Raw genomic sequence first — 9,311 nt, forward strand, 5'->3', positions numbered from 1 at the left:
AAAAAAAAAAATAAATCTGGACACAGACTTTACACACTTTACAAAAATTAACTCAAAATGGGTCATAGATATAGATGTAAAATGCAAAACTGTAAAATTCCTAGCAGATAATACAGGAAAAAAACCTAGATGACCTTGGGTATGACAAGGAATTTTTATATATAATACTGAAAGCACCGCCCATGAAAAAAACTGGTAAGTTAGACTTCATTAAAATTAAAAATTTCTGCTCTGTGAATGACAGTGTCAAGAGAATTAAAAGAAGCCTCAAACTAAAATAAATTTGCAAAAGACACATTTGATAAAGGACTGTTCCCCAAAATAACAACAAGAAAATAACCTGATTAAAAACTGGGCCAAAGACCTTAACAGACACCTCACCAAAGAAGATATACAGATGGCAAATAATCATATGAAAAGATATTCCACATCATACGTCATCAGAGAAATAATAGAATAATGTACCTAAATATGTTAATATTATTAGGAACCCAGATTTTTAGTATAAGAGAAAAGGAATAATTGTAAAACATCAAAAATTTAGATAAAAATCTTTTCCCCCAGTTTTATTGAGATACAATTGAGAAATAATTGACACATAACATTGTATTAGCTTAAGGTATACAAAATGATTTTATGTATATATGTATATGTATACACACACACACACACACACACACACTTACCACAATAAGGTTAGTTAGCATCCATCACCTTTCATAGTTACAAGGTTTTTTTTCTTGTGATGAGAACTTTTAAGATCTATTCTCTTAGCATCTTTCAAATATACAATGCAGTATTTTTAACAATAGTCACCATGCTATGCATTGTATCTCCAGAACTTATTTATCTTATAAGTGGAAGTTTTTACCCTTTGACCACTTTTACCCATTTCCCCCACCACCTCCCCACCTCTGGCAACCACCAATCTGTTCTCTGTATGAATGAGTTCAGTTTTTTTAGTCCACATATAAGACAGTGTTTGTTTTTCTGACTTACTTCATTTTAAAAGACCCACCCTCAAAGTCCATCCATGTTGTTGAAAAATGGTAGTATTTTTTCCCTTATGGTTGAATAATATTCCACTATATATGCATACCACATTTCCTTTATCCTTTCATCTGTCAGTGGACACTTAGTTGTTTGCCTGTCTTGGCTATTGTAAATAACGCTGTAGTAAACAAGGCGGTGCAGATATCTCTTTGAGATATTGATTTCCTTTCCTTCAGATATATAAGTGGAATTGTTGGGTTATTTGGTAGTTCTCTTTTTAACTTTTTGAGGAACCTTCCTAGTATTTTTCAGAGTGGCTACACTGATTTATGTTTCCATCAGTAGTGCAGAAGTCTTCCCTTTTCTCCACATCCTGGCCAACACTTGTTATTTCTTTTAAATATTAAAGTTAAGACTTGTTATGTCTTTTTAATGATAGCCATACATAAAATCTTTTTAATGGTAGCCATATATAAAATCTTTATATCAGTATAAATTCAATATTTTGTTTCCTTTTTTAAAAATCAAATTTTCTTAGCTTTGTTAAGTGAAAAAGTATGAAAAAGCTATGAAGCCCAATCACAACAAACCTTTTACTCTCAAATTGTGGTTTCTAAAATGATTACTTCCAGGTATAGGATAGGAAATTCATAACATGTCTTTCAAATGTCTTACGCCTGAAAGAAAGGGAGAGTTATGAAAGGCTAATGGGTCGAGGTGCCTGGGTGCCTCGGTTGGTTAAGCAACCGACTCTTGATTTCAACTCAGGTCATGATCTCAGGGTCGTGAGATTGATCCCTGTGTTGGGTTCCGGGCTGAACTTGGAGCCTGCTGGAGATTGTCTCCCTCTGCCCCTCCTGCTCATGCTGTGTGTGTGTGTGTGTGTGTGCGCGTGTGTGTGTGTGTGTCAAATGCGTAAATCAATCTTTAAAAAGGGGGGCGCCTGGGGGGCACAGTCGTTAAGCGTCTGCCTTCGGCTCAGGGTGTGATCCCAGCGTTCTGGGATCGAGCCCCACATCAGGCGCGTGTGTGTGTGTGTGTCAAATGCGTAAATCAATCTTTAAAAAGGGGGGCGCCTGGGGGGCACAGTCGTTAAGCGTCTGCCTTCGGCTCAGGGTGTGATCCCAGCGTTCTGGGATCGAGCCCCACATCAGGCTCCTTCACTAGGAGCCTGCTTCTTCCTCTCCCACTCCCCCTGCTTGTGCCCTCTCTCGCTGGCTGTCTCTGTCAAATAAATAAATAAAATCTTTAAAAAAAAAAAAAAAAAGACAAATGGGTCCTGTCAGAAGGACACAGGAGCAAACATGAAGGAGCTTCCTTGGCTCAGGATGGGAAGATTTTGGGACCAAAAATAGTAATGCTTTCTACTAAATGAAAAACATTGATTACATAGATTCCATAATGATAACACCAACAACAAAAAACAGAATAAGCAAACACCCTAGGAGGCATCATTGAAAGTAATTAGGACAATAGCTTCTTACTCTAGAAGGTGTCAGTCATATGGAAAGATTAAACATTTATCTTGTCTTTTATGTATGAACAGTAACGTAATCAAATAGCCTTAGGGGATGAGTGAAAGGTTTTCATTATAGAAAAATTCCATATAATGAAAGTATAAGAGGTAATAGAAACTCAGCATTTTTAACCTCTAATGAATAATAGATTTGGGCAATAATCATCAATGGATAAAACCATCGGATGAAAAAAACCAAACAAACCATTGGATAACATTTTCTTGGAAACTTCATAGTAAAGGAAGCAGATGATCCTGCCCCAACCCCATTGATCAGTCTAAGCATCAGGCTGTGCATGCCTCCTCATATGATACAGTTATGAAATACAGGTTATGACTATAAAGTATTCTTGCCAAATAATTGAACCTGAATCTAATCAAACCTTTAATGTTAACTTCCGTTTGGAGGGAATATGTGGGACGAATTGAATTGAACAATCAATTGGCATGACAGGGAAATAAACAGGTAAGTCCAAAATGTTGAATCTTCTATAGGACAATACACTTGGTTTCTTCACAGGTCAGTTACCTGAAAAAATAATAATAATAAAAAAGGCAAGGGAGGAGAGACAATTCTACGTTGAGACTTTATTTTTTTTAAATGGTTTTGTGGATCCCATAAAACCAAATGCAAAAACATTTTTAAAAACTGGAGAAATCTGTACATGCCTAAGTCTTAGATGATATCAAGAAAATTTTACATTTACTCAAGTGTATCAAAATGATAATATGGTTATGTAAGAGAATGTCATATTTTCTAGAGATGCATACTAAAGTAAGTAGAGCTGAAATGACATAATGTCTGCGATTTGCTTCAAAAAATTTACTGAGGGGTGCCTGGGTGGCTCAGTCAGTTATAAGCATCCAGCTCTTGATTTCTGCTTAGGTCATGATCTCAGGGTCATGAGGTTGAGCCCTGCATTGGGCTGAGTGTGGAGCCTGCTTCAGATTCTCTCCCTCTCCCTCTGCCCCTCCCCCCTAAAAAAAGTAATAATTTACTGAGGGAGAAAGAGGGAAAGAGAGAAGAGGGAAGGAGGAAGGGAAGGAGGAGGAAGAACAATAATTACAACAGAGATAAAGAAGACAGTGAGAAAAAAAGGGGGAATTAATCATAGCTATAAAAAAATAAACTGAAGAAAGACTCAAATGCTCACATCCTTAGGAATCAGCATACTGTGTAGATTCAAAAATGTATACTTCTTTTCATGAAGTAACAAACTTGAGCATGAATAATGTGGGGTTTTTTTTGGGGGGGGACAGAGGGGGAAGGAGAGAGAATCTCAAGAGGCTTCACGCCTAGTGCAGAGCCTGACATGGGGCTCTGTCTCCCAATCCTGAGATCATGACAGGAGCTGAAACCAAGATCCAGACACTTAACCCACTGAGCCACCCAGGTGCTGCCATATGTTATTTTTTAACCAACAAATAGAGAACCTGTGTTCTTTTCAAAAACTCCTAAACTTTGACTATAATTGGCAATTGGTCACAAAGAATATATTGACTTTACTGGTGGTTTTTTTTAGTGGTAGCATTCTGGATATTTGATTTGCAAAATTATCTTAAATTGTACTTTGATACATTTTCTCTCTCTCTCTGCCTCTCTCTGTCTCTCTCTCTCTCCCCCTGCTCTTTTCCTCTCTGTCTCTGTCTCTCTGTCTCTCTCACTGTTTCTTTCTCTCTGTGTTTCTCTCTCTCTTGCTCTCTTGGGCCTCCAGTTCAAAAACATGGTTATTCTGCTGCCGCTGGGCAAAATGTGGTGACATTAGAGTTAAAGCAAATCCACTCACCAAAATTGAAGGAGTTTTAACTGTGTTTTTTTACTCTTCCCCAAATTTACTTGGCTATCCCTCACACTTACTGTTCCAGAATAACTTTACATCCAGTTTGTCAAATTGTATAAACTATCCCACTACCATTTGTTTGGGATTGCATTGGTTTTTGTAAAGATAATTGTTGAGGTAATTGATATGTTTACAACACGTATCTTCTCATCTAAGAACAAACAAGGTATATGTCTCTTCTATTCTGTTTTTTATACCTCTCAATACATTTTATATATATTTTTTTCATATTGTCCTTGCACACTTCTTTCCTATTACTGTGAATGGACTTTTTAATAATTATATATTCTGATTAGTTATTGGTAATATATGGAAAGTTCTTGATTTTCATATATTGCTCTTATATCTGATCATCTGGAAAATTTGTTATAATTTTTTAAAAACTCATTGGAACTAAACTAAATCTTTATCAATAGAGGAATGATTAAATTAATCAGGATAAATCTAGCTTATAGAACATGTGCCACTCTTTAGAAATTATATGTATATTTTAAAAAGAAGAGAAATTTTATGTGTATAATATATGGTGAGAGAGAGAACCATCTCCAAAATAAAGTGGAAAAAAACAGGGGCGCCTGGGTGGCACAGCGGTTAAGCATCTGCCTTAGGCTCAGGGCGTGATCCCGGCGTTATGGGATCGAGCCCCACAATCAGGCTCCTCCGCTATGAGCCTGCTTCTTCCTCCCACTCCCCCTGCTTGTGTTCCCTCTCTCTCGCTGGCTGTCTCTATCTCTGTCAAATAAATAAATAAAATCTTTTAAAAAAAAAAAAAACAAGTAAGCAAAAAAAAAGTTGCATAGTAATAATAAAGTGTAGTCCAAGTATGTAAAACTACTACATGTGGATATATGCATATGCAAGGTAAATTTGAATAAGGTCTGGAAAAATGCATTCCAGTGTTAACAGTAACTACATTTGCGTAGGATTGAGTAAAGGAGATTTTTCAATTTTTTGCTATTATATTTTTGAATTGATTTTTTTCTAAAACATGAATTTATACATGCTTTTGTAATTAAAAATTAAAAGAAAAATGTAAAAGTAAAATGCTGGGAAATAGATAAGTTGATAAAGATTGACATGGAGGAAGCTCCAGGGAGAGTAAATATAAGTCCATAGAAAACTCTCATGGGTCATTAATTTCTACAATATCTTTAAAGTCACTTCCATTTGGCTTTGGAAAATCTGTGGCTCTACACAACCTGTCAAGAAGTATTACCAGCATCTATTAGAGCAGAAAATGAAGATAAAATGCAACACAACTGTCCAATGAAATCAGTGGAGACATCTCTCCTGATGTTTATCTACCTCATGTGATTTCTCCCATACAAGGGCTATGGACTAGTGAAAGATCTAAATAAATTAGCTGGCTAAATGAATTGGGTAATTTTCCTTCTAGCACTCTCTCATTGCCAGCTGGAAACCAGATGAGACCAGCCTCTATTTCTTAGGTCTTCCTAGTGTCTAGAGTTTCTATATGGGAAACTCTTCCAACCTGAATGTAGAAATGGGAGCCTTGTTGGTCTACCTGTATCAGGTGGATTGAGGCATCCTTGTTTGCTGTGAAGTAAGGCTCTTTCTTGGCTCGCATATGAAATCTTTATAAAAGGCCTTTGCCTACTTCATATCACTGTAAATACCTATGCCATGCTCCTAGCATAGTGAGTTAGAGTTATATCTTAAGTTGTAACATAAGCAAGTTTTGGCAGATGTGTGACCTGGACTTTTGTTTTTATAACGTGTTAAATGGACATCAGTGGTAGAGATTAGAAGATCACCTAACATTGTGTCTAGCGGCATTTCTCAAACTGTAATGTAAGGATCACCTTAGGATGCTGACTCAGTGGGTCTGGGATAGACCCTTGAACTTGCATTTCTAAGAAGCTCCCAAGTTATGTGGATGTGGCTTGTCTAGGAACCACATTTAAAGTAGCAAGAGAGTACAGCACATGCTTGTTACTCAATAAATATTTGTTGAATGAGTCCTCTTCTGTCCTAACACCCAGAAATGTGAAACTTCCTGTAGAGACACACCCTCCCCCTTGTACTCTGTGTTAGATGGTGAGGAATTTTTACTTTCTCAGAAGCTACCTCTGTCGGACTATTGTGATGTACATACTTCCACCCCCATCCTGATATTCTGCCCACGTGGAGGCAGGACCCAGGGTTGTTTTCCATATAGGCAACATTGCTGTGTGCACTCTGATCTAGTCACCCTTTCCAAGCCCAATCTGGTGTAATTAACAGTCTGCCCAGTGTGCCCTACTGGGGCCGTAGGTCAGATCATAGACAAGGCCAAGAGGGAAACAAGAGGCCCCTTCTGCAAGACCTATTCTCCTCAGAGTGACAGCCCCTCCCCTCCTCTGTGGTAGGGAGTTACCAGAGCAATAAATTGGTTCACAAAGCTTAACAAACCAAAAAATAAAAATCAAGTCACATGAGAACTCCAACACAGAGGTACCTTAAATTGAGCAAGAATTAAAAGTTAACCAGACTCACTGCAGACACCCAAGACTCCAAGATGGCATCAGTCATACCAGTGAAGGAGAAGCAGCTCACGGATGTCCTACTAGGAGAGCTGCTAAACTGGATACTGATGTGGGATTTCACCCTAAAGGCATTGCTGGAGCATTTCAAAAAGGTTACTACTAATATTACAACAAGCATGTCAATGTAAAAAAGGGAGCATCGCTGGGATTTCTATGGTGCTGGCAGTTAACCTGCTTTTCAACTACTGCCTTTCTTACAAGGAGCTGAAACATGAGTGGCTATGCAAGTGCCACTGAAGTGGGCCCAGTGTGAAGGGCACACTCTGCATTCCTGAACATGATCTTTGCCTTACACCCCTGAATCCTTTTGTATTTGAATTGAGAATTACCACCCAATAAAAGATGACTGGTACATGAAAAAAAAAAAAAGTTAACCAGACTAGTGTCTTGAGAAATCTTTTGCCCGGTTTTCCCTTTCAAAAAAGTGTTTGCCTGTTGAGCTACAACGAAAATACCTCATAAATTAAAATTTCAACCTTGGTCGTTTGGAGTGGATATTTTCCTTAAAGTAGGATCAAAAGCCAAGTTGGAAAATGGTTGAAATACATATATTGAAATATTCTTTTAGAACGAACTAGGCATGTTTTGGACAGATAACAATGTTAGTTTTATTGTATGAAATCATGTTTAGTATTTTAGGAATTGTCTTGTTCAAGATCACTGGATTGTGTAGACAGAAAAATTCTGCTGTCTTATGATCAATTTAACACTTATTCTCAATTTAACAGTTATTCTCGTTCATTGACTACTCAGCTGGGGACTCTAGGCGTACGATGTTAGCAGAATTCACTTGGGGGTTCTAGCATGGGCACATTAGCTGAATACATCGGGCTGTGATTTGTAGTGAGAGCCTGGTTTTACAGGGAGCATTTTCCACCCACCCACAGCTTCATGATGACGTTGAAATCTGTCTAGTTGGTGGAGGATCAGTAGCTTCAGGAGCTAATGAATATTCATTTCTTTTCCCTGGGTACAAAGTAAAATAACCAGTAATTAGTATAATATTTAATACTTCTATTCAAAATAAATAAATCTTTTGTGTAAAAAAAACCCTAATTATTATAATGTAGCAAATTCCGCATATGTAACTGGAATTGGATGTGGTGTTTTGAAAATGCTTCTAAGCCCTCATTTACATGTTTTGAGATTAGTTAATTATTCCCCTTGTATGCATAAAACAGAACTGTAAATTTTTACCTGCATTTATTATTCATTTTGCTATCTCCCAAGTTTAGCTGATTCTAATATTTAAATTTTGCATTTTCTTGATACTGAAGATATTTGTATTTTGAAGTAATGTTTTGAATTTGGATTTGTTCTCATTTTCCTTTTCTCGTTGCATAGATACGGGATGTAATAGCTTATAGAAATTCCCAGATGGTGTTTCTTATCTGATCCTAGGTTTATTTGTCAAGGTTTTACTGTTCCAATTTTTAAAAATATTCATCTTTGAGCATGTAATACATGGTAAACACTATGTAGGGTGCTTTCACAATTGTCATCATTGTTTTTTATTCTATAACACTTTTTGGGATTTGTTTTTCTACCACTGTTCTGTAGATAAACTGAGTTCAATGAGTTTAGTTAACTACCTCATGCAAAGTGTAGAATTCTAACTTATCCATCTGTCTGAGTCCAAATCCAGTTTACACCACAACTATGAGTTTCTGATGTCTCTTCTGCTAAGGGGAGAAAGGTTTGGAGGAGGTGATGATATGCTTGTATGCAAATGAAAATTCACCAGTGTGTCATCATGGGCTTGGGTACTTATGGGTGCCAACCTCTGCCAGCAACGGCCCAGGGTCAGTAGCCTTGCAGGCAAATATTTCTTTGGCCTGCGGCAAATAAGGAAACTTATCTGCACCCTGGATGTCTCTCAGTGATGCTGGCTAGTGCCTGCCAGAGAGAATTTACTTTCTTCTCCAGATGTGAATGGATATTTCTGTATCAGATGCAGTCACAATCCTTGAAGACCTAGGTAATTCATTGGGCTGCTTCTCCATTCTACAGAAAAATGCAAATGCTGACTTGCAGGGAGTTCGTATGACTCATCTGGGGTGGGGAGCAAATCAAGGCCTTTATTTTGATTCTTTTGAGAGATTTCCAGGACAACTAGTAATATTCAGACCTTGTGGGCCCCATGTGGCCAGGCTACTGCCTGCCTCTTCTAGCTCTTGGTGTGTTTCCCTTCTCCCCTGTGCTGAGCACAGGCCAGCCACACTAGTCTCCCTCTTTCTGTTCCCCTAATTTGTGAGTTTGTTCCTGCCTCCAAACCTTGCATTTATTTATTTATTTATTTATTTATTTTTAAAGATTTTATTTATTTATTTGACAGAGATAGAGACAGCCAGCAAGAGAGGGAACACAAGCAGGGGGAGTGGGAGAGGAAGAAGCAGGCTCACAGCAGAGGAGCCT

At 37.7% G+C, this 9,311-nt stretch overlaps 1 pseudogene; it reads left to right on the forward strand.

Annotated features, from left to right (window-relative positions):
- The first annotated feature begins 6,868 nt into the window (after positions 1-6,868).
- On the forward strand, positions 6,869-7,188 carry LOC100475982 (annotated as a pseudogene).
- Positions 7,189-9,311: the final 2,123 nt, after the last annotated feature.

The sequence above is a fragment of the Ailuropoda melanoleuca genome, chromosome 5 (genome assembly GCF_002007445.2).
Source record: "Ailuropoda melanoleuca isolate Jingjing chromosome 5, ASM200744v2, whole genome shotgun sequence".
Taxonomy (NCBI): domain Eukaryota; kingdom Metazoa; phylum Chordata; class Mammalia; order Carnivora; family Ursidae; genus Ailuropoda; species Ailuropoda melanoleuca.